Source organism: Zonotrichia albicollis, chromosome 20 (assembly GCF_047830755.1).
Source record: "Zonotrichia albicollis isolate bZonAlb1 chromosome 20, bZonAlb1.hap1, whole genome shotgun sequence".
Classification (NCBI taxonomy): Eukaryota; Metazoa; Chordata; class Aves; order Passeriformes; family Passerellidae; genus Zonotrichia; species Zonotrichia albicollis.
The window spans coordinates 6,001,513-6,023,971 of record NC_133838.1 but is presented as its reverse complement, the minus strand read 5'-3'; the positions used below and the strand labels follow the sequence as shown (position 1 = coordinate 6,023,971).

The 22,459-nt window shown below is 50.5% G+C and overlaps 1 long non-coding RNA gene across 1 annotated transcript; it reads left to right on the top strand.

Moving 5' to 3' along the window:
- The first annotated feature begins 4,767 nt into the window (after positions 1 to 4,767).
- On the top strand, positions 4,768 to 22,051 carry LOC141731310 (uncharacterized). The gene is made up of 3 exons (XR_012583346.1): positions 4,768 to 4,902; positions 10,475 to 10,643; positions 21,426 to 22,051. It is a non-coding gene; the product is annotated as an uncharacterized LOC141731310 (long non-coding RNA).
- The last annotated feature ends 408 nt before the right edge of the window (positions 22,052 to 22,459 follow it).

The following is a 22,459-nucleotide window of genomic DNA, read 5'->3' as shown; positions in this document are numbered from 1 at the left end:
ATCTGGAATTTTAGGAATGGGGAAGGAAGAATCATCCCTTGAAGTCTGCAGAGTGAGGTTTTGAGAGCTCAAGCCAGGAATTGTTGGGGATTTTAATGCTCTTGTTAAGGGCAGCTCACAGAATTTTGGGTGCAGGAAATAAGAAACCCCTGGGGGTTCTGGGAGCACTGAGCTCCCCAGCAGCTCCTTAGTCCTTCCCATCACCACCCCATCCCTTGGGTCTCCCTCCTTGTCCTCCATAATTTCATCATTTTTTGGGTAGAATTTGATTGTTAAGAAGCTGCAGAAGGAGGGAAAATCCTGGCCTGGTGTTGTGGTTTGAACAGCCAGGTGTCTGCTGAGGAAGGCAGGAGCCTCCCATGAAATGAAAAATGCAAACCCCTCCCTCTGAATTATTAGAAATATGAAATTATAAAGCTCCCAGGCAAAGACATGGGAATAGGAATAACAGTTCTTTATTAGGAAAATTAAAAATACAAATGCAATGGTACAAACAAAGCCCTGCCAGAGTGCGAGCAGGCCCTGGCACGCTGTGGCTCAGGCTGTGGCACAGCCCCATCCCATGGGGGCTCAGCCCTCCTGCAGTGCCAGCTGTGGCTCTGCTGCAGCAGGGATCCTGCACAAGGGGGGAGTTTTCCTCTGCAGCTCCAGGGCTGCTGCAGATGGGCCTGGGCTCCCTCTGGCCATGCAGGGCAGCAGAAAACTGCTCCTCTGGCAATGCAGGGGGCAAAGGCTGCTGTGCTGTGCCAGGCTCAGATTGGATCCAGGTAGGAATGCTTGGCTCCTGCCCTGGGCGCAGCATCTGCCCATGGGATGCTGGAATTGGATCAGCCCTGCAGGGACACTCAGTGGCCATGGAGAGCAGAGATCTCCTGGAGGGAGGATTGGCTGTGGGAGAGATCAAGAAAACTGCCCCAAGAGCAGCAGAGAACTGCCCCAGCTCTGACAGGTGGGCACAGAACACACACAGCCCCATTTCCAACCTGAGGCACCTGCCTGGGGCAGTCCCGTCAGTCACAGGGTGGGGTTGTTGGGGTTGGATCCCTGATCCTTCCCTCCCATTCAGGATATTCAGGGTTCTGGGATCCTCAGGTCTTCATTCACAGCCACTTCTCAGCCATGGATTCACGGGTGCAGCGAAGTTCTGCTGTGCTGTCTCGGCACTCCTTCTCTGAAGGGGGGACCCCAGAGCTCTGACATTAAATCAGAAACCAGCCCTTGTCCCAGGGAGAGCAGGGCCCAGGTTCCTTATCTGGGGACAGATTTTGATTAAAAGCCCAGCACATGTTCTCACTACTTTCCCTCCCCTTGTTCTCATGGCCGTGCAGCCCATTTGCAATTAAATTGAGTCTCGTTACCCTCCAAAGTGAGAGAAGCTGCTCTGAAAATTATGAGTAGGAGTCTCTCTACCTTTTGACAAATTATTTTCTAATGAAAAACATCTGCTCAGGCTATGAGGGTTCACCCATCTTTATTTCTGCCTGATGCAAATGGGTTTTGTTTCACAAATTGCAAAGCAGAGCTCTGGTCCTGCAGCCAAAAGGGACAAGCAGGGATTGATAAAATGCAGCAAAGCTGGGAGTGCAGTGTCACCCCTCCCTTTAATTATCCTGCTTCCTAACAGGTGTAACAGGCACAGCTCCTGATGGCTGCTGATGATCCAGATGGCCTGGAATTGTCTCTCCATATGCTGCAGGACGGGATGCAGGGAGGCTTAGGTTAACTCTGTGTGGGCTGGAGGAACACAGCCATGGCTTGTTCAGCAAGTTTGGGAAATGAGATAAAAAATGCAAAGAGACACCCAGGGGTGTTTGGGTGACAGGAAGATATGGAAGGCACAGAATCATGAAATATTTGATATGGAAGGCACAGGATCAGTTATTGACTCATTTATTATTATGGAATTATTTAAGCTGGGAAAGAGCTCCAGGATCATTGAGTCCAAGTTGGGACTGATCCAGCCCAGAGCCATGAGTGCCACATCCAGGAATTCCTTGGACACCTCCAGGGATGGGCACTGCAAACCTCCCTGGGCAGCCCCTGCCAAGGCCTGAGCACCCTGTCCATGCAGAAATCTCCCTCCAATATCCAAAAATGGGATTTTAAGGATTTTCAGTGCTCCTTTTCAGTTGTTGGTGTGAGGGGTTTGGAGCTGTGGGGGACAGGAAATGTTCCCTGCCAGAAGGGGCTGGGGCAGGGACACCTCTGCTGCTGGGCTTGCACTGGATGGATATTCCCTTGTGGGAAAAGCCTTTGGGATTCTGGTGTTCAGGATCCAGAGATGAGGTGGGAAAAGAGCTCCAAGGACATCGAGTCCCAGCTGATCCCACCCTGTCCCCAGCGCAGAGCTCTGAGTGCCACCTCCAGGAATTGCTGGGGCACCTGCAGGGAAGGGCACTGCAAAGCTCCCTGGGCAGCCCCTGGCAAGGCCTGAGCCCCCTTTGCATGGGGAAATTCCTGCTGTGCCCACCCTGAGCCTGCCCTGGCCCAGCCTGAGGACATTTCCCCTTGTCCTGGCCCTGTTCTTGGGATCCATTCCCCTCTTCAGCCCAAATCCTGTGAAAGAGGAATGTGTTCCTGCAGGGATCTGCCATCCCCTCCCCAGGGCTGGGTTTGCTCCTGGCAGAGCTGTAACACACCCAAGCCCACATCTCAAGGGCAGCTCCAAGCCCAAATCCCAAGTCCAGGACCGTGTGGAGCAGTTTGGTGGTTCCCATTGATTTCCAGGAATGCTGGCTCTGTATTCTCCCCTCCCTGAGGACAGCTGGGATTTCAGCTGATGGACTCCTGATTGGCACTAAATGGCACCAGCCCTGTGCACAGCATTTTGGGGGTTTGCTGCTCCCAGAGCTTTGAGGGCACCTCCTGTGGTCTCTGGCTGGGGCTGAGGACAGGCTGACAGGACAGGCAGGGATATCTCTGCAGCTCCACCTTTCCCTTTGAAGCAATCCCAACTGGAGCCAGGCTGGCAGGAATGTTCCATCCTTAGGGAAGGGCTGGTCTGGAAGTGCTGAGGATTCCTGGAGCAGGGAGGTGACACTGCTGTCCCCATGCTGAGAGGGGACACTGCAGGAAAGGGGCTATGCTGGAGCCCAGCACCAAAACTCCCCAGGACTGGAGCAAGGATTTTGTGTTCTGCCAAACTGAGGCTGTGCAGGGTCACCAGGATCTGCCCAAAGTCACCCAGGGAGCTCCAAGCAGGAACCCGGACCTCTTTGGACAATGGCCACAGCTCTTCTTGTGTTTCCAGAGGAAAAGAAACATTTTCCTTTGTGAAAAAGGAGCAGAGATGCCTCAGTAAGTGTTGTGGAATTTGGGCAAATAGGATTGGAATCTGTGCTGGAGGGGCAGGAATTGTTCTTTCAGAGCAGCAGCAGGTCCTGGCTGTGGGAAATCTGGGGGAGGTTCCCCTTTAGGGGATTTTGTGCTGCTGGTGTTGGACCCCAGGCCTGGCACAGGTAACCTGCTCAGGAAGGATTCCTGGTGCATTCCAAGCAGGGATTCCTCTCTTTCCTAGGACATGCAGGAATTTCTGTGTTGAGAAGGGAAATAAACTCCTGTCCTTCACTGCCACCCATGCTGGGCCGGGGCTGTGACAGGCAGAGCAAACCGTGGGAATGACACATGGCCCAGGATGTGCCAAGGGAAAATGTCAGCCTTGTTTGTGCATTCCTACCCTTCCCCTGCAGCCAGGAGATCCTTGGGAGCAGCCAGGACCATGAATTCCTCACTCACAGCCAATTCCTGCCCTGGAGGATGACCTTGGCATGGAGCATCCTGGGGCTGGACCAGGGAGTGAGGATGACCTTGGCATGGAGCACGGTCATCATGGAACAGGGAGTGAGGGTGACCTTGGCATGGAGCATCCTGGGGCTGGGACAGGGAATGGCTCCAGGGAAAGCAGCTGCAGATGGAGCAGGAAAATCCACCCTGCAAAAAAACTTTGTGGGGCCACATCCCTGCCCTTCCACAGGTGCCCAGCAGAGCAGGGAGTGCAGCCAGGTTCCCCTGCCCTCCTGAGCAGCTCCTGCCCTTGGCCATGAGGGGATTTCATCTCCATTCAGGGCAGCAGCGATGTCAGGCTGAGCTGGAGGGGAATTTTTAGCTGTCTGTTCCTGTGATTGCCAGGGACTGGTTCAGAAGGTCCTTTCTGGTTATTTTTGTTGAAGGATGGGGGTAATTCACCTCGGGAAAAGGACCCTGCACACATTCTCATTTCACACCTGCCAGGGAGCCAGGCAAGATGAACAACTCCCACCAGTGCTAACAGAGTCAGCACGAGGTGAGAAAGCTTTGGCTCTGTCTCCTGAGCAGCTGATGATGCTGTTAGAGGACAAATGTCTCTCCAGCAGAGGCTTTACACAAAGGATTATGGATTTAAAGCCTCCCCTTGGCTCCAGGGACCACAGGCACTGCAGAGATCAGGAGCTGGGAAAGAGCAAATTCCACATCTGGGTTTGCTGCAGCTCCTGCAGGGCTTGGCTCATCCCCCGGCCCTTGGTGGTGGTGGTGAGGCTCTGCTGAGCTCCAGGGATTTATTCCTGGGGGGATCTGGCCCCTCTCTGCGGCCTGGATGGTGTTACCAGGCCGTTGGTGCCACAGGAAAACCTCCCCTGGAGCCCGGAGGGGCCTCCATCACCAGGTCAGGAGAATTCCAAATGTGGCACCCTGGTGATCATCCCCCATGATCTAAAGCCATGGGAAGGAATGAAATGAGGAAAAGGAGTGGTGTTGCTGTAGAAACAAAAATTTTAAAAAGGAAATTAGAGATATGTGAGAGCTGTGGCTCATATAGGCAGGAAATGGGACACTCAGGGCCACATTTCCCAGAGCATTTTGGGCATTGAATTCCCACCTGAGGCCTGGCACCGAGCTTCTCTCTGGAGCAGGGAAGTCAAAAAGGTGAGTGGTGAAGGAATCCTCCCCTAAAACTCCTGACAGGAGCAGCATTCCAGGAGCCGGGACAGGCCTCAGCAGGAGCTGCCCCTGGAGTTTGGGAGGAATGTTTCTGTGGCCTTGTCCTGCCGGCGAGATGAGGGCTGGGAGATGCTTGTGCATCCGCTCACTTGCCAGAGGATGCCAGAATCCCTGGGACCGGGAGTGGCTGCGGCCTTGGGGTGGCAGCAGTCAGCTTTGCCTGCACTCTGGGAAACTGCTCCTGCCAGGGCTGCTTTGGAATTCCTGCCTGGAGAGGGCAAATCCCGGGGGAAAGGGAATTCTGAGCGCTCTGAGCAGGCAGAGCATGACCCAGGCAAGGGGAAATGGAGCTGAGCTCGATGGAAACCTCGGGCACCACTCCTGGGTAACCCAGCCGGGCTGTGGGCCTCTCCTCTCCTCTCCTCTCCTCTCCTCTCCTCTCCTCTCTCCTCTCCTCTCCTCTCCTCTCCTCTCCTCTCCTCTCCTCTCCTCTCCTCTCCTCTCCTCTCCTCTCCTCTCCTCTCCTCTCCTCTCCTCTCCTCTCCTCTCCTCTCCTCTCCTCTCCTCTCCTCTCCTCTCCCCTCCCCTCCCCTCCCCTCTCCCTCTCCCTCTCCTCTCCTCTGGAAATGGGAGACTCAGGGCCACATTTCTGTCTGAGCACGAATTAGGGAGGCATTAAATGCTGGCAGGGAGAGGGGCTGGGCAGAGCCCTCACTGCAGCAGACCCTGGGACAGCAACACTTTGCTCTTCAGGACACTGGGATATAAAAACATCCCAAGGTGTTGGAATTTTCCCCCTTCTGTGGGGTGTTCAGGCTGAGCACCCAGAGTGAGAATGATTCTGAATAATGAGATCATTCCTGTGGAGGAAGCTCTGCTCACCCTGGAGCTGCTGTTGGAGTTTGGGGGGACAGAGCAGAGCCTGTCCCTGCCCTGTCCCCAAAGGCAGAGGGTCCCAGGGCATGTCCACACTGAGGCTGCCTCCTTCACCTCTTGGAGAACTGGGAATTGCTGGGGCTGGGAGGGGAAAGCTCCCAGAATCGTGGAATGTCCTGAGCTGGAGGGATCCAGGAGGGTCACTGAGCCCCACTCCTGGCTTTGCAGAGCCCCAGGAACCCACCCTGTGCATTGTCCAAGCTCCCTGAGCCCGGGGATGGGCCTTGGAGACAGCAGGAGAATCCTGGATATCGTCATCACACCTGGTGGGAGCTGTGGTTCATACAGGGCAAGGGTATGGTCTGCTGTGGTCTGCTCCTGGCAAGGGCCATCCCAAATTCCATCCTGGGCAGGCACAGGGGCTCACAGGCCCATGGAGCTCAGTCTCACTTGCTCCAGGTGAGCAGGAATCCATCCTGGCCTGAAAGGGCATGAGGAATGGGCTCTGTGGGAATAAAGCTCCCCTGGTTCCTCCTGTGTCCCACCTCCATTCCACCCGGGATTAGATCCCAGCCCTTCAGCAGCAGCTCAGCAGCCACAGAGGAATCCTGTGGCCAAACCAGCCCACTTTTACCTTTCTAACACCAAAACAGCTTCAGCTGGCACTTGAAGTATGACTCCCGTCACAGACACATTTTATGAAAATCCTTTCAGTAGGTTTTTTCTCCTGAGAAGCCTCAGAAAAGAAATGTAAACAATAATTATCTGATGGCTGTGGGATGTGGTCTGGAGATGGTTTACAACAGGTGCATCTTTGATTGGTCCATGTGGATTGTTTTTACTTAATGACCAATCCCAGTCCAGCTGTGTTGGACTCTCTAGTCAGTCACAAGATTTTATTATCATTCTTTGCTAGCCTTCTGATGTCACCTTTCTCTTTATTTAGTATAGTTTTAGCATATCATTTCCTTTTATATCATAAAATAATGAATCAGCCTTCTGAAACACAGAGTCAAGATTCTCCTCTCTTCCCTCGTCCTGGGGACCCTCAAACACCAGCACAGACTCCAACTCACATTTTGGGGTTATTAAAAAGCTCTTTTTAACCTCTGCACGCAGAGCAGCCGTGCAGCCTCCCCCAGCCCTTGGCTTTTCCCGCTGCTCTGACACCACCAGCACTCACAGATTATTTATCTCGCCTGTGCTTTTCCATTTAACATCTCACCAAGTCCATTACCCGCAGTGCCACTTCCAATTGGCATTGGAATGGAAGGTGAAATCCAGACCTTGTAAGGGAGAGGTGATTTTGTTCCTCTTCAGATGGTTCTGCCTCCCACACGGTGTCACTTGGGCTAATCCATTTATACAACCTGACAAAAATCTGCCCATTCCCCACGAGCGGCCTCTCTGTGAGTGTCACACTGAATTTGCTCAGTGGAAAAGGGAGGATCAACCAGAGCAAAGGGCTGCAGCTTGCTGGGGAGCCAGCCTCAGACTGTGTTTGCTTTCCTGCTCCTAAAATGATCCTTTCCCCTGTTATTTTTGGGGTTTTTGTCCTGTTTGTAATGTTCTTAGCACCCTCCAGACTGGAACCCCCTTGACCTCCCCTTGGATCTCCTGTCCATCCTGTGTCCCCAGCATGAGAAATTGCAATTACACCTTTGCTGCCATGTTAAAAAATATATTTTAAAGGATTAACTCTTCTGGCTGCACTTCTCCACCTCCACCTGCAGCGGGGAAAAGCTCCACACATCTCAAAAGAGCAGAAAAAATCAGGAATCCCAAACTGGGGAGTTCTCAAGGGCTGAGCATTCCTTGAACCCTCCCCAGTCCTGCAATCCTAACCTGATTGGGGAAGGATTGGGTGCAAATATTCCCTTTTTGGTGAAAAGAGGCACAGGGAGGGGTTGGATCCATGCTGGGAGCTGTTCTTAGGGTATTTTGAGGATCATCCCACTGCAACTGGAGAATTTTCCCTGCTCTGCCTTCCCCCTGCAGCCTGGGATTATTTATTGTGATACATAATTACACGGGGTGATACTGTAGCCAGCTGTTAATTAATGCTAATTGGATGTAAATTAATTAAGAACACAGTTTGTCACATTCGGTTTGCTCTTCCCCTCACTCCACCCAGCCCTGGAGCAGAATCAGAGGGACTGGCCCCAGTCCAGGCTGGGGGATGGTGACACCAAAACCAAGGGACCATGAGGGGTTGGGGGGAACTTCACCTCTTTTAACTCTTGAAAAGTTCTGGTTCTTGAGGAGAGATGGGGATTCCTCCTTGGGAGTAAGAAAATACCTGGGAAATTATGGAAATGATGCAGAGAGATGGATTCTGGACTGTTGTGATACATAATTCCCCTCACTCCACCCAGCCCTGGAGCAGAATCAGAGGAATTGGCCCCAGGATGGGCCATGGTGACACCCAAACCAAGGGACAATGGGGGTTTGGGAGGAACTTCACCTCTTTTAGCTCTTAGAAAGTTCTGGTTCTTGAGGAGAGATGGGAACTCCTCCTTGGGAGAAAATACCTGGGAAATGATGGAAATGATGCAGAGAGATGGATTCTGTGAGCAGAGAGGGAGCTGAGGGGGCAGGAGGTGAAACAATCACCTTTCATCTCTAATCACCACCAAACCCTGCTCGTGCAGAGGAGCTGAGCCTGGCAGGACTCAGAGGGACCCTGTCAGCTTTGATCCTGCCAGGGATCACCCTGGTGTGAGGGAATCAGAGCACAGCTCGTGGTGTCACTGCTGCCATGGAGCTCAGGGACAGTGACACAGGCTGGATGTAGCTGTCATGGAGCAGGAACCAAACACCCCAAGGGGCTTCAGCAAGGGGGGCTTTGGCCTCTTTTCCCAGGAAATCAACGACAGGACAAGGGGAAAAGGCCTCGAGCTGGGCCAGAGGAGGGTCAGGTCAGGCATCAGGAGGGATTTTTGCATGGATCTCTTTATTTGACTGGATTTTAATGGTTTGTATTCACCTTCCAAAGTGAGCATGCCCTGTCTTGGGGCAGGTGTGCCCTGCAGGGGTTCCTGCCAGCCTTGGAACGCCACTGTGGCCTTCCCCCCATGGCAGGAAGGAAATGATGAATCTGACTCCATGTGCTTAGAAGGCTAATTTATTATTTTATGATATCATATTAAATAACGCTATACTAAAACTTTACTAAAGAATAGAGACAGTATAGTTACAGAAGGCTTAACAAGATAATTATGAAAAACTTGTGACCTCTTCCAGAGTCCCAACACAGCTGGACAGTGATTGGTCATTAAGTAACAACAATTCACCTGTTGGATAAACAATCTCCAACCACATTCCAAAGCAGCAAAACACAAGGAGAAGCAAACAGATAATTATTGTTTTCATTTTTCTCTGAGGCTTCTCAGCTCCCCCGGAGAAGAAATCCTGGCAAAGGGATTTTTCCCAGAAAATGTGACAGTGACACACCAGTTTGTCCAGTTTGCCCATTCCTGGAAGTGTCCAAGGCCAGGATGGATGGGGCTTGGAGAACCCTGGGACAGTGGAAGGTGTCCCTGCCCATGGCAGAGGTGGAATGGATGAGCTTTATGCTCCCTCCCACCCAAACCAGAGTGGGATTTTATACCCATTTTCAGGCTGGTGTGCCCCAAATTCAATCAAGTCCCAGCTCCCCATCTCGGAAAATTATTAATTATGTGAAGATCCAGACAGCTCCTCCTGTAACAGCTGCAGGGCAAAGCCCAGAGATGGAAAAGGAGAGGTTGGGAGGGGTAAAAGTGGGGCAGAAAGCACCAGGACTGATGGGAGGAGCTGCCAGTTTGGGAGGCAGATCCAGATGGGATCATTCAGCTCTGGATCCCCTGAGGTCTGACCCTGGGAGCCTGGCAGTGCTCACACATTAAATTTTGGAAGTAAAGCTCCCACATTGCAGGTGGAAAAGGGGAAATCCATCAGTTCAGGGAGTTGGAAATGTCCTTGCTCAGGATTCCTGGGCACCAGCACTGCCTGGGGCAGCATCCCTGAGTGCTGGAGCTGCTCACAAGGGCAATTTCTGAGCCATCGGTTTGTAACAGGCTGGACATGCCTTCAAACACAGCACAGGACTCTGTGAAATAATTTGACATCATTAGATGCCAAAGGACCTTTAAAAATCCAGTGTTCAAGGGAACGCTTGCACTGATTACAGCCCAGCATAAATCTGACCTTTTCTTACTCTTCATCCACGAATCCTCCACAGAGGCTGCTCCTGCAGTGCTTAGGAGGTGTCTGCTCCTGTTTGATCTGTCTCCCAGACAAAAGCTCTTCAAAAGATATTTTCCATGTTAATTGGGAGATGTTAAAACACTAAAACAACCAAAAAAAAAAAACCTCCTCGGGATGTAGATTTTTCAGCCGAGCCTGAAAATCAGCTCCACTTGTGTTCATTTCCAAAGGCAGCGCTGCAGTGCCAATCATCCAAAGATGTCAGCAAAATTCCCTGGATGCACAGAGCTGGTGAATGGATTCATGGGCAGCCTGCTGTAATGGCAACTTTGCAGGGGCTATCAAAACCCTTTAGACATCAAGCTCAAAAATGACAAAGCAGCTGAAAATAATGATTTGTGCTGTGAAGCAGAGGCTGGCAGAGCCCTCTGCACCAGGAGAAGGATGTGAGCCTGGAAAGGGATGTAGTTAACCCCAGATCTCTGTCAGACAGGTGCAGCTACAGGGGAGCCACAAATCACCATTGAAAATTGATTGTGGGCTTGGAATGATGTAAATCTTCCTCATTGAAATCTGCACTGGGAGCTCCAGAGCTGAGGACACTTGGAAGAGGAACAAACCTGCCAAGTGGAGCTGAAACAACAGCAAATGGGCCAGCTCAGGTAGGAGCTGTCAGGTGGGGACAGCCCCAGCCAGGAGCATCCTGGCACATCCCAGCTGGGCTCTGGATGTGCTGGGGATGGGGGAGCTGCAGCTCTGGGGCACTGAGGGTTTGTTTGTGCTGGGAACAGCAGCAATTCCTGCACAAATCAGGGATGTGCAAAGAGGGGACTGTGGAGGAACGATGGGGGTAGGACAGTGGGGATGGACAGAGACCAGAGATCTCTGCAGCCAGGGCTGGGAACTTGTGGGTTATTGCAAAGGGCCTGGGTGCAGGGCCCTGCTGGGAGCTGCCAGCCACAGCTCAGAGCAGGGCCCAAAGAGGGAGAGAGAGGTAAAGAGAGTGGTAAAGAGAAAGAAGGCAAGAGCACGGTAAAGAGGATGAGAGAGTGAGGTTCCTGTTACAATACCATAAATTCTGTGTTGAATATTCTGGTTCTCACTAACCAATCTAGTACAAGATACAAATCCTACAGCATTTCCATACAGCCTATAAGAATCATTACATTCCCACACTGGGTTACATTTTAAACCCTAAAAACTCCTCTTTGGGCCCCTTCTGCCAAGCTGGCAGGGTCTGCTCTGAGCCTTGGGCCTGTCTGCAAGCAGAGGGGATTGTTTGATCCAAAGGGGATCACCTTCAGCTGGCCATGCCATTGTTTTCCAGTTGTTCAGTAACTGAGGGATCTCAAAGCTTGCTTTCATTTCAATCTCACTTATAGTTTCCATATTCTCAAAATCTTTTGCCAGGCAATCATATTTATAAGGCTTTCCTGTTTCACGTTCCGCAACAGGACTGCACCTCGAGTCCTTCTCTCGTGGTGGGCACAGCATTTCCTGGGCTGGCTTTGCTCTACGGCAGCCAAGGTCCTTGTTGTGCTCTGAGAACTGCCCTCACTCTGCCTTGCCTGAGGGTTTCAGGTGTCCCAGACTGTGACGGTGTTCACAGGGGTCCCAGGATGAGGGAAGAGATGAGGATCTGACTCCATGGTTCAGAAGGCTGATTTAGTATTTTATGATATATATTACAATAAAACTATACTGAAAGAATAGAAGGAAGGATTTCATCAGATGGCTAGCTAAGGTAAGAATAGAAAAGAATGATAACAAAGGTTTGTGTCTCAGACTCTGTGTGAGCCAGCTGGGCTGTGATTGGCCATTAATTAGAAACAACCAACATGGGCCAATCACAGATGCACCTGTTGCATTCCACAGCAGCAGATAATCAATGTTTACATTTTGTTCCTGAGGTTTCTCAGCTTCTCAGGAGGAAAAATCCTAAGGAGAGGATTTTCCATAAAAGATGTCTGTAACACCAGACCTGGGGTTTTCCCTTTCTCAGTTATCCAGGACTGTCCCCTCCGCTGTGGCAACACCTCAGGGAAATTATGTGAACTTGCCCTCACTGGGAATTTTGTTAAATTCTGGCAGCTCAAGTGAAACTTCACCTCAAGTTTCTAAATCGAAAACACAGGGAGATAATTCCCAGTGAAAGCTTCTGGGGTTTCTGCTCCAGTCCTACTCTAAAAACAGAGTTTGCAATGGGTGGTTTAGGACAGCACAAAAAACCTGTGCTGGGTCACCTCTCCCTGTGTCCCTCTGTGTCCCCTGGGGGTGCTGGGACACCCAGGATTCTGGATTCTCCCAGCAGCTCTCAGGACTGGTTTATGGACTCAGAAAAAAGAGCATTTTCAGCTGTCAGTTTGGGCCCACTGGCTGTAAATACAGGCCCAGCCTCACAGAGAGGAGATCCAAGCTTTGATAAGCTCTGATCTGCTTCAGAGGGGAACAGCAGAGAGGTTAAAGTGAAAAACCTGATAAGAAGAGAAAAATGGTCCTGAGTTTTAAATCACTAAAGAGATTTTTAAGAGCAAGAAGGGAAGAGAGTGAGAACTAAACCACTGGTATTAAGGACAGGTTGTTCATTGAAGTTCCTCAACCCTTTGGGGTGGCAGAATTTGGAGAGCCCTGAGGCTCTTACATTTAATGCTGTCTCCAAGCACACCTGGAGCATCCTGCTAGGATGGGTTATCAGTGACACAGAGACACGACAAGGATCAGAACAACTGCAGCACTTCCATAATAAATATTCATCCCTTCCTCTGGGCTGCTCCAGCCATGTGCTGCCAGCTCCACGTGTGCCTCAGCTGCTCTCATGTACCACTGGGGCTGTTTGTAATGAAGGGATGGGATTATCATCAGGTTAAGAATGATTTATTGTTCAGATAAAGAGATTTTAGAGGAGTTGGTAGTTGGTTATAGTACAAAGCCGTTACAAATTTTAGTAGTTTAGTAGTTTTAGTAGTTTATAGTAGTTTCTTCATTATAAGGTAGTATATAACTTTTTACCATAATTAATAGATGTTACAAGGTTTATTTTGCTTTCCTAACTTATTACTTTACCTATTTCTGCTGCACTATGGATACTTTTGCCTGATAGGCTTCTGTCTCACATGCACACATATGCTTTTATTATAACTTCTAAACTCTTAGCTTATATTAATACATTACTATAAACCATTCACCATCTTATCCACAGTTTCTCATTTACTTAAAGTGTATTCTTACTCAAAACTACAGAAATATAAGTTTGCTATTTTTTATTTTATTATTTTTTTGTTCATTATTTTGTTTTATGATTTTCTGTTTATGATTTTTTGTTTGAAGTCTGTGTATTTTATTTTTACATCAGTCTAAGTTTCTTCTAAGGCTGTAGATCAAACTTTTTAGAGTCTGTAGAATTTTCTGTTTTTCTGATTCTCGCACTCATGGCCAGCTGGGAGCTCAGGGATCACCTCATTTGTAGCCCAAATGATTCATGGCTGGATCTGCAGCTGGGCCTGCCAGGAGCAGGTGATGAGCCTGAGGTGTCACTGCCAGGGCCCTGAGCTCCCAGGGATGGCAGGTGACAGCAGGTGACAGCTCTGTGTGACACACAGCAGCTCCCAGGACTTCTGGAAGGAAAGGAAGGGAAAACCACATTGGAATAATCAACAGAACAGGTACAGGAGGAACTGAACAAACAAATGAGAGTGGGAATATGAACAGGGAATTGTTGAGAGTGACAAAATCCCCCTTTTCTTTTGGCAATGCTGTGGAGGAAGAAGCTGCTCCTTGGCTGCCTGCACCCCACTCTGCTGGTCCTGCAGAACCCCTCAGACCCCAGGGGAGGACACCAACACCCTGGTGGGGACTGACCCTGGGGATTGATCCTAGGGAATCAGCCTGGGGACTGACCCTGGGGATTGAGCCTGGGGATTGAGCCTGCAGATTCACCTTGGGGACTGACCCTGGGGATAGAGCCTGGATTCATCCTGGGGATTAATCCCTTCATTCATCCAGGAGACTCACCCTGAGGATTCACCCTGGGGATTCATGCTGGGGATTCACCCCAGGGACTGACCGTGGGGATTGACCCTGGAGATCCATCCCAGGGATTGACCCTGGAGATTCACCCCGGGCACTCACCCTGGGGACTGACCCTGGGGATTCAGGTGCATCCAGGAAGGGCTCAGGGATGAAGAGGATGTGTCTGAGCAGCACAGGACAGGGGTTGAGGTTGCACAAAGGGCCAAAAGAGGGTGACACCAGGTCCCAGCCCCCCCAGGAGCAGGTTTTGTGCCCTCAGGCTGCAATCTTGGTGTCACTGATCCGATCTTTTCGAGTAGCCTCGGGTTTTACCCTTCCTCACCCCTTCCCTCTCATTCCCACCCGGGTGATGCAGAGCAGCCAAGTGGCCGAGGAGCTGATGAGAAAATAACGAGCAGCAAACTCTGCCTGTGGGCAGATGTTTTTTCTGGTCTGGTGTCAGATTGGTCCTTTGACTGTCAAACCAGCACTTTGAGCTGCCAGCCCCTGATGAAATCAGCCCGAGCCTGTGATCCACAGGAAAGGACACCTCTGGCCCAGCTGGGGCAGCCCTGGCAGCGCTCTGGGCTCTGAGCAGCAGCTCCACAGCAGCAGCACCAATGTGGCACCACGGGCCCTGTGCCCAGCCAGGCCCTGCCCAGGCTGCAGGCAATCCCTGCAGGTCCTGCCTGTCACATTCTGTGCCCTGGGGATCTGACAGAGCCAGGAACAAACCGGGCTGAGCCCGGCTCCGGCCGGTGGCACCCGGTGACACAGGGACAGGGACTGCAGTGCCTTTGAGAGGGCACAAATTGCCAGTTCCTGGGATTCAATAACTCCGATTCCTTTGTGCCACACAGAGGCTCATTACCGAGGCAGTGTCACTCTGGAGTCATCTCCTGGATCACCCAAGCTTTGGCTGATGGATATTTGATTTGCTCTGTGCTGATCAGTGCTGGAACAGTAATGAAATTGCTTTCATTGGCACCAGGAGGGGCTCGGGGTGTGAATTGTGCCATGGTTCCAAGGAACCTTTTTCTCATTCTTCCCAGTAATTATGCCCAGGAGGGTGAAAAGCATTTGAATTGCATCAGACATGTGCCATTGCACATGAAAATTCCTATTTTACACAGCAGCTCCCGACCCCTACAGGAAAATAATGCTCAGTCTGTGTTTGTTTAAGTAGGGGAGATCGCTGAAGGACCATAAAGGGAGTGAGATATGGAGTTTGGGGGGAAGCTGTGAAGAGAAAAGAGCCAGGATCTTCCTTCCTGCTTCAGAATGTGGAGACAGTCAGATTCAAACCTAGACCTGGGTGTAGGAGCATCGGAGGGTTAGGATGATGGGGATGAACAGAGACAAGAAGTCTCTGAAGCCAGGTTGTAGAACTTGTGGTTTATTGCAAAGGGCCTGGGTGCAGGGCCCTGCTGGGAGCTGCCAGCCACAGCTCAGAGCAGGCCTGAGAGAGGGAGAGAGGTAAAGAGAGAGAAGGCAAGAGCTGGTAAAGAGGATGAGAGAGCAAAGTTCCCGTTATAATACAAAAAATTTTATTCTGTGTTGAATATTCTAATTCTCACTAACCAATCTAGTACAAGATACAAATCCTATAGTGTTGGGAAGGATGAAAGTTTGACAAGAAAGTCTCACAGACATGTATGTTTGGCAGAAGAAGGAATAGAGATGGAAGCAAGTTTTAATACAGAAGAAAAGAATTGCTGAGCCAGTCTTACTGGATAACCAGGGAGGTAAAGGGTGTGTTAGTTGGAAGGGGTTTTAAGACTTAGAGCAAAGGATAAACCCACCCCAAACAAGAAGATGCTTTTACCAAGCAGGAAGATTCCACAGGCAAACAAGCCTGCCCATGTTGCAAGTAGAAAAAAGGTCTCAGAATTTTCCACTGCAAGAAAACTGAAAAAAAACTTCTAGCTCAAACTGTAATGTACTGACTTTTAGTGATTGGAGAACAGTAACATGAATATGGTAATTATAGTAGTTATGATAGGCTGTAGGTAAAAGTTAAGGTATAGATTGGTTGTTCTGTATTGAGATGCTCAGCAAAGAAAAGTATATAATGCATTGTGACCAAAAGAAAATTAATAATGCAGTGTAACCAAAACCAAAGGGTCTCCAGGCCTGCCCGCAGCTGGAGCTGACAGCTGTAGGCACAGCTCTGTCACCCACGACCCTGGACTGCTGTAACATCTTGGATACAATAAACTGCATTTTGGAGAGCTGCCTGGAGCCCCGCATCCCTCATTCAGGCTCTTATGCTACAGCATTTCCTACAGCCTATAAGAATCATTACATTACCACACTGGGTTACATTTTAAACCCTAAAAACTCCTCTTTGGGCCCCTTCTGCCAAGCTGGCAGGGTCTGCTCTGAGCCTTGGGCCTGTCTGCAAGCAGAGGGGATTGTTTGATCCAAAGGGGATCACCTTCAGCTGGCCATGCCATTGTTTTCCAGTTGTTCAGTAACTGAGGGATCTCAAAGCTTCCTTTCATTTCAATCTTGCCTATAGTTTCCATATTCTCAAAATCCTTTGCCAGACAATCATATTAATAAGGCTTTCCTGTTTCATCTTCCCCAACACTGGGAATTAGGGTGTAAGCCTCAGTGTCCAGCAGGTACAGGGACACTGCATCCAGCTCCAGGCACACCTGGGAGCCATTCCAGCCTCTCAGGGGAGCCATGTCTGCAATGAAGGATTTGCTGCTGGGGCCAGGAGCTCTGTTGATTCTCATATATTCCAAGGGGGTTCTTCCATGGGGCTTTACTTTGGTGTTTGCTCTGTGCACACCATGGTGCCCTGACAGGCCAGGAGTGAGGAATTCCTGTTGCTTTCCCCAGATTCTCCTGCGGGGAGGTGGTGGAGTCACCATCCCTGGGGTGTTTAACAAAGCCTGGATGTGGCACTGGGTGCCAGGGTTGAGTTGAGGTGTTGGGGCTGGGTTCGACTCGATGGTCTTGAAGGTCTCTTCCAACCCAACTTCTGGGAATTCTATGAATTCTGTGAATTTTAATCCCTGTCCTGGCCATGGGATGATTTCAGCCCATCCTGACACAGCACATCTCCTTTGGAGCCTCTGGAAGAGCTCTGTCATGCCATTCTCCCTCTGGGAGAAACAGAAATGGCAAATGACCCCAAGCAGTCATGGGGGAAGGCCCATTTGTGCCAAAAGGAGCTCCCTGGGTGCCCCTGGCTCGGGGACACTGTCCCTGTCCCCATGGCTGGGATCTGTCCCCTCACTGCCCCAGCACAGCAGCTCCAGCCACATTCCCAGGCACAAACAGCCCCACAGAACCAGGAGCTGCCTCGAGTCAGCCACTTTTAATGGGGCTCCTTTAGGGCTTTATTCTGCCTAATTCTGATTTTTCCCTTTGTCCTGCAGACAGCAGAGCAATAACCCTCAGACTGATCCATCTTTCCCTTCCCTGCTTCCAGCATTGTGTGTTTTCATCTCCTGTCTGGGATGACAGAGAAACTTCCAGGGCTGTGTGTGCTCGGTGTCGGAGGAGAAGAAAGTGTTTTATCATTAGTGAGGTTGATTCTGTGCAATTAGAGGGGGAACAACCATTGTGTCAGGACAAATGCCATAATTCCCGCTGCCTGATCCATGCCCCATCAGGAATCAGGCCTTTTCCTCACACAAATCTCCCATCTTACAGAAATATAAAAGCCATGAAACCCATCAAAAGCAGATTGGCAAAGTTCACTGAATTTCCCCTTATTTCATAATCAAAAGTAATTGGAAATGCTACAGAGACTGTTAAAGTTAAATTTCCCCGGTGCTGAAGTGCACATCAAAGAGCAGATGCTCAACACAGTGTCAGAAACAGTGAAAGTACCCCATAAATCACTGCTGATATTCACATTTTGAGGAGGTGCTGCGGGGAGGAGGAGGGTGGATGTGGAATGTGACTCAGGGAGGGAACTTTAATGACATTTGTGATGGCACTTGGGACAAAGCTGAGACTTGAGCGTGACCTAAACCAGGGGAAAATAAACAAGGAGCTGTGAAAATGGCTGGGGCCATGAACTTTTGGGACAGAGGATGTGCTTTTATTACAGAATTGGACACTAGACCATTTGCAGAAGCTCCAAAAATGTGTAAACTTGGGTTTTAACACTCCAAAAGCTGTGGAATAATCACACTGATGGAATGAGCATGACTGGAAAAGTCACATCCCTCAAAAGTCACCACTCCCTGCCCCATTGCCAACAAGTGGTGGAGCAGATCCCTGGCTCCTGGAAAACTCAGAGTCATCCAAAGTGTCCTCACTTTGCTGTCAGGAGGAGCCAGAGCCAGGGCTGGGCCTTCCATGGAGGGCTGCAAACCCAAAAAGCAGAGTGGGATTTGTTCAGACCCTTCTAGAGCAGGGATTCAACCCATTTTGTGATGTTTTGGGCACGAAATGAATAAATAAACGGTCTTCAAAGCAGTAATAAACCCAGCTGCCTCCTCAGTGTCACCTGGGTGGTCACCTGCCACAACAAATCCTCGGGAATTCTCATCTCCTGTAACAGAAACAAGGCCAGAGATGTTTGGTTCAGAGTGGGACATGAAAGAAACACGATTTAAAAGGCACCTCCAGGAGGGTGTCAGGGCCACACAGAGCTTTAGGGAGGGCTAGGTTTAGAAGCAGAACAGCAATGAGGAAAAAGGCATTTTCCTTCTAAGCAGAGCTTACAAAAATGTTTCCTTTTAATCTCTTTTTTTCCTCTTCTGTGGGCAGATGAAATGCTCGAGGTGAGGCATGAAGACACCCTGTTGATAGCCAGCTGATACAAACCCAAATGCTGATGTTCAGCACTCTCCACCCCTCATAATTCCTGGTGTAGAAACCCAAATATTGCTGTTCAGCATTCAGCATTATAAGGAGTGTAATTCCAGGAATTACACTCCTTATAATTCCTGGTTTAGAAACACAAATGTTGCTGTTCAGCATTAGTTTGGCACAGGGAGACTTTTCTGTCATGCCTGGTGAATTGTCCCAGAAATTTCAGCACCAGAAGGAGCTGGGGCAATCAGATTTGGGATTGCACTTGAGCTCTCATCCCAGCTCCAGCAGATGGTTGACAACATCTGCAGGAGACAGGGAAGAATAAAGCAAATTGATAAAATAAAGATCAGATGTTGTTGCCAAACTTCTCTGAGTGCAGGTTGACACTGACAGCCAGGGCTGCCTGAGGGATCCCTGCAGGGCTGGCACTGGGAGGGTGCAGGATAAAAGCCAGTGCTGGAGGGCACCAGGTGGATCCTCACAGCTTGCCAGAGGAAGAAAGGGAAATTCAAACTCACCCCATTTCCCCTGCCATGGGACACCTCCCAATGTCCCAGGGTGTTCCAGCCTGGGCTTGGGCACTGCCAAGGGTCCAGGGGCAGCTCAGGGCTCCTTCCCAGCCCTGCAGCTCTGCCTTTGCCTCTCCTTTGAATCCCAGAGGCCATGACTCAATCTCCTGCAGCACTTCTCTTCTGACAGCCAGGGCAGCCTCCTTTCCTGCTTTGGGATCCCAAAAACATGGAGCACTGTCTGAGGTGTCCTGGGTTGTAAAATGTGTGTGTGTTCTGTCACCCTCTGTCAGAGCTGGGGCAGTTCTCTGCTGCTCTTGGGGCAGTTTTTCTTGATCTCTCCCACAGCCAATCCTCCCTCCAGGAGATCTCTGCTCTCCATGGCCACTGAGTGTCCCTGCAGGGCTGATCCAATTCCAGCATCCCATGGGCAGATGCTGCGCCCAGGGCAGGAGCCAAGCATTCCTACCTGGATCCAATCTGAGCCTGGCACAGCACAGCAGCCTTTGCCCCCTGCATTGCCAGAGGAGCAGCTTTCTGCTGCCCTGCATGGCCAGAGGGAGCCCAGGCCCATCTGCAGCAGCCCTGGAGCTGCAGAGGAAAACTCCCCCCTTGTCCCAAACTTCCTTCAGAGTCTCCTCAGTGCCACAGGGGCTGGCACAGCTGCTCCCAGAGCTGTTTTCTCTGGGATCCCAGGCATTTATCAATGAGGAATGACCCAAACTCTCCAGATCAGGACTTGCCAGCCTCACTGAGGTCACTGTGCTGTGTCTGAGGGGTCTCTGGGGTTCCTCGGTGCCTCATTCCCAGGGTGTGGCTGGGGACAGCAGTCCCTGCTCAGCCTCTCCATTCTGATGGGATCGGGAATTCCAGGAATCTCCCAGCATGGCCGAGCTGCCACAGGCCCCTTGTACCATAATTAACACCTTGTGATGAGTAACAGGCTAATGGCAGGGAGGGGACATCACCCTGCCACCGCTGACTTTGACTTGGCTGTCCCTTAATTGTCACCATTATCGGGAAATCGGCCCTTTCCCAGCTCCCTCTGCTCCCTGCCAAGGACACATCGCTTGTGTCACCTGTCGCTGTCCTGCCTGATGTGACAGGTGGCAGAGGTGCCACCGTCCCTGCCCTCAGCCAGCTCCCAGCACTGCAGGATTTTACAAATTATGTTTAGCTTTTAATGATTTGCTGGAACATGCTTGATTAAAAACCTGCTGGAATTCCAAACCTAATGAACCTTAAACTTTCACATTAGATCCATTAATTATCCCGGTCCCAGTGGCACACACGGGGACATTTCCCTGCTGCATTCGTATGAAAATGAAGAGTTTCTGCAAGAACTACATTAAAAAATAGACAAATAACAAGACTCCATTGCTAAAGCTGTTGCGCCTCTGAATTAAGTTACTGTCTTTTGTTTTTCCCTTTAATTAATCATTCCTGAGGCATGGCTGGGAGGCCCGGGGGAGCTGGGGAGCAGCAGCAGTAACTGATGGCTTTGTCACCGGTGTCACCGTGCCAGAGCAGTGATGAACGTGAGGGGAGGGATGGGGGCACCAATTCGCTGTCATTGATATTACAGGGGGCTGTTCTGGGATGATCCATGGTGTTCTGATTTATAGGGGAACACTGATCAAGGGTTTCAGACCCCACAACACACAGTGATATTCACATCCAAAGGATCTTGGCTGCTGCCAGGGAATCAGGGAATCCCGGGATGGTTTGGGTTGGAAGGGACCCTAAAGCCCACCCAGGCCAGGGACACCTTCCACGGTGCCAGGCTGCTCCAAGCCTGTCCAACCTGGCCTGGACACTTGGACATGGACAGAAAAGCCCTTTAATGCTGCCTGAAGGCCTCGTTCAGAGAACCCCAGACTCCTTCTGTCTGGAGAAGAGCTCTCAGGTCACCTCTGGGTCTGACACAAGCTCTCAGCTCTGAGGCAGCTCCCCTTGCTTGCTGTGCCTGACAGTGAAGGGGAGAGTTTGGGATCCATTACAGGTTCAGTACTCCCCATTCCATGGGGAATGTATTGCACATTCCCTGCAGCCAAGCAGAAGACTGTTAATTAGCTAATTATTGCCCAGCATACATTCTAGAGGCTCACCTGCTCTCCTGAACTCTCACTTCATATTCCAGAGGTTTCCACACGGGAATTTGGGATAACAGGGCAGACACTGATCTGAAGCTTCCCTTTCACCCTGGCTGAGGAGACACCAGGCTGCTGGGGTAATCTCCCCAAGTGTCAGAACCCAGGACATTCCTCTGGCTGCCCTGGAGGACTTGAGACCCTGACAGATCTCTCCCCTGTGTTTGGAGACCTTGGCACAGAGTCAAAAACACCTGTGCCTTTGATTTTAGCCCTTGGAAACAATTACCAACTTTGTGTGAAGAATTACAAGACGCAAACGTTTGAATGGAATGATAGTGAATTTATTACAGGGTGAAAATGTAGAATTTTTGGGTTTTAGAATGGGGGTTCAAGAGGCAAGATAGAGGTATTTAGGTGTGTGCTGTCTTTCTCCTTCTTAGCCTCCATCTTCTGCTGTGATGGTGGCACTTCCGGATTGGTTTAGAGTAGAGACAGACTGTCTAACATAGGTGATAGATATTGGAAAACTATTGTAAATAATGTATATGTAGTTCTTAATATAAAAAGATAACACCAGCCCAAGCTGGTCAGTGTGCCACAAACCAACCTGCCAGACAGACCTCGACAGGTCAGAGAAAGAAAGTTATAGATAAGCAAAAAATAAACAGCCTTGAGAATCAGAGCCATGGAATCCTGTCTTCTTCAGTCTCAGGGCTGGGTGAAAGAGCCTTTCCAACACCTTGGGGTCATCTCAACACCAACCGGAGACCTCGTCACCCAAGAGAGGGACTTTGGCCTCTCCATGGGCTCCCACCTCACCCCCAGCCCTGGCCAAGCCCTGTTCCCTACCTGCTTCACTCCTGGGGAGCATGGAATGGGATCAGGCAGCTCTTCTGTGTGTTGGGCTGCACCTTCTCCATGGAGCAGATCACAGCAGCTCCTCCTGGCTCTTCCCTTTCCATAGTAATGGTGAATTCCTCCTCCTCTGGGATGAGCCCCTGCTGCTCCCAGGCTGGGCTGGGCTGGTAGGAATCATGGACAAGGCTTGGAGGGACAGGAGCCAGGGAATGGCTGCCAGTGCCA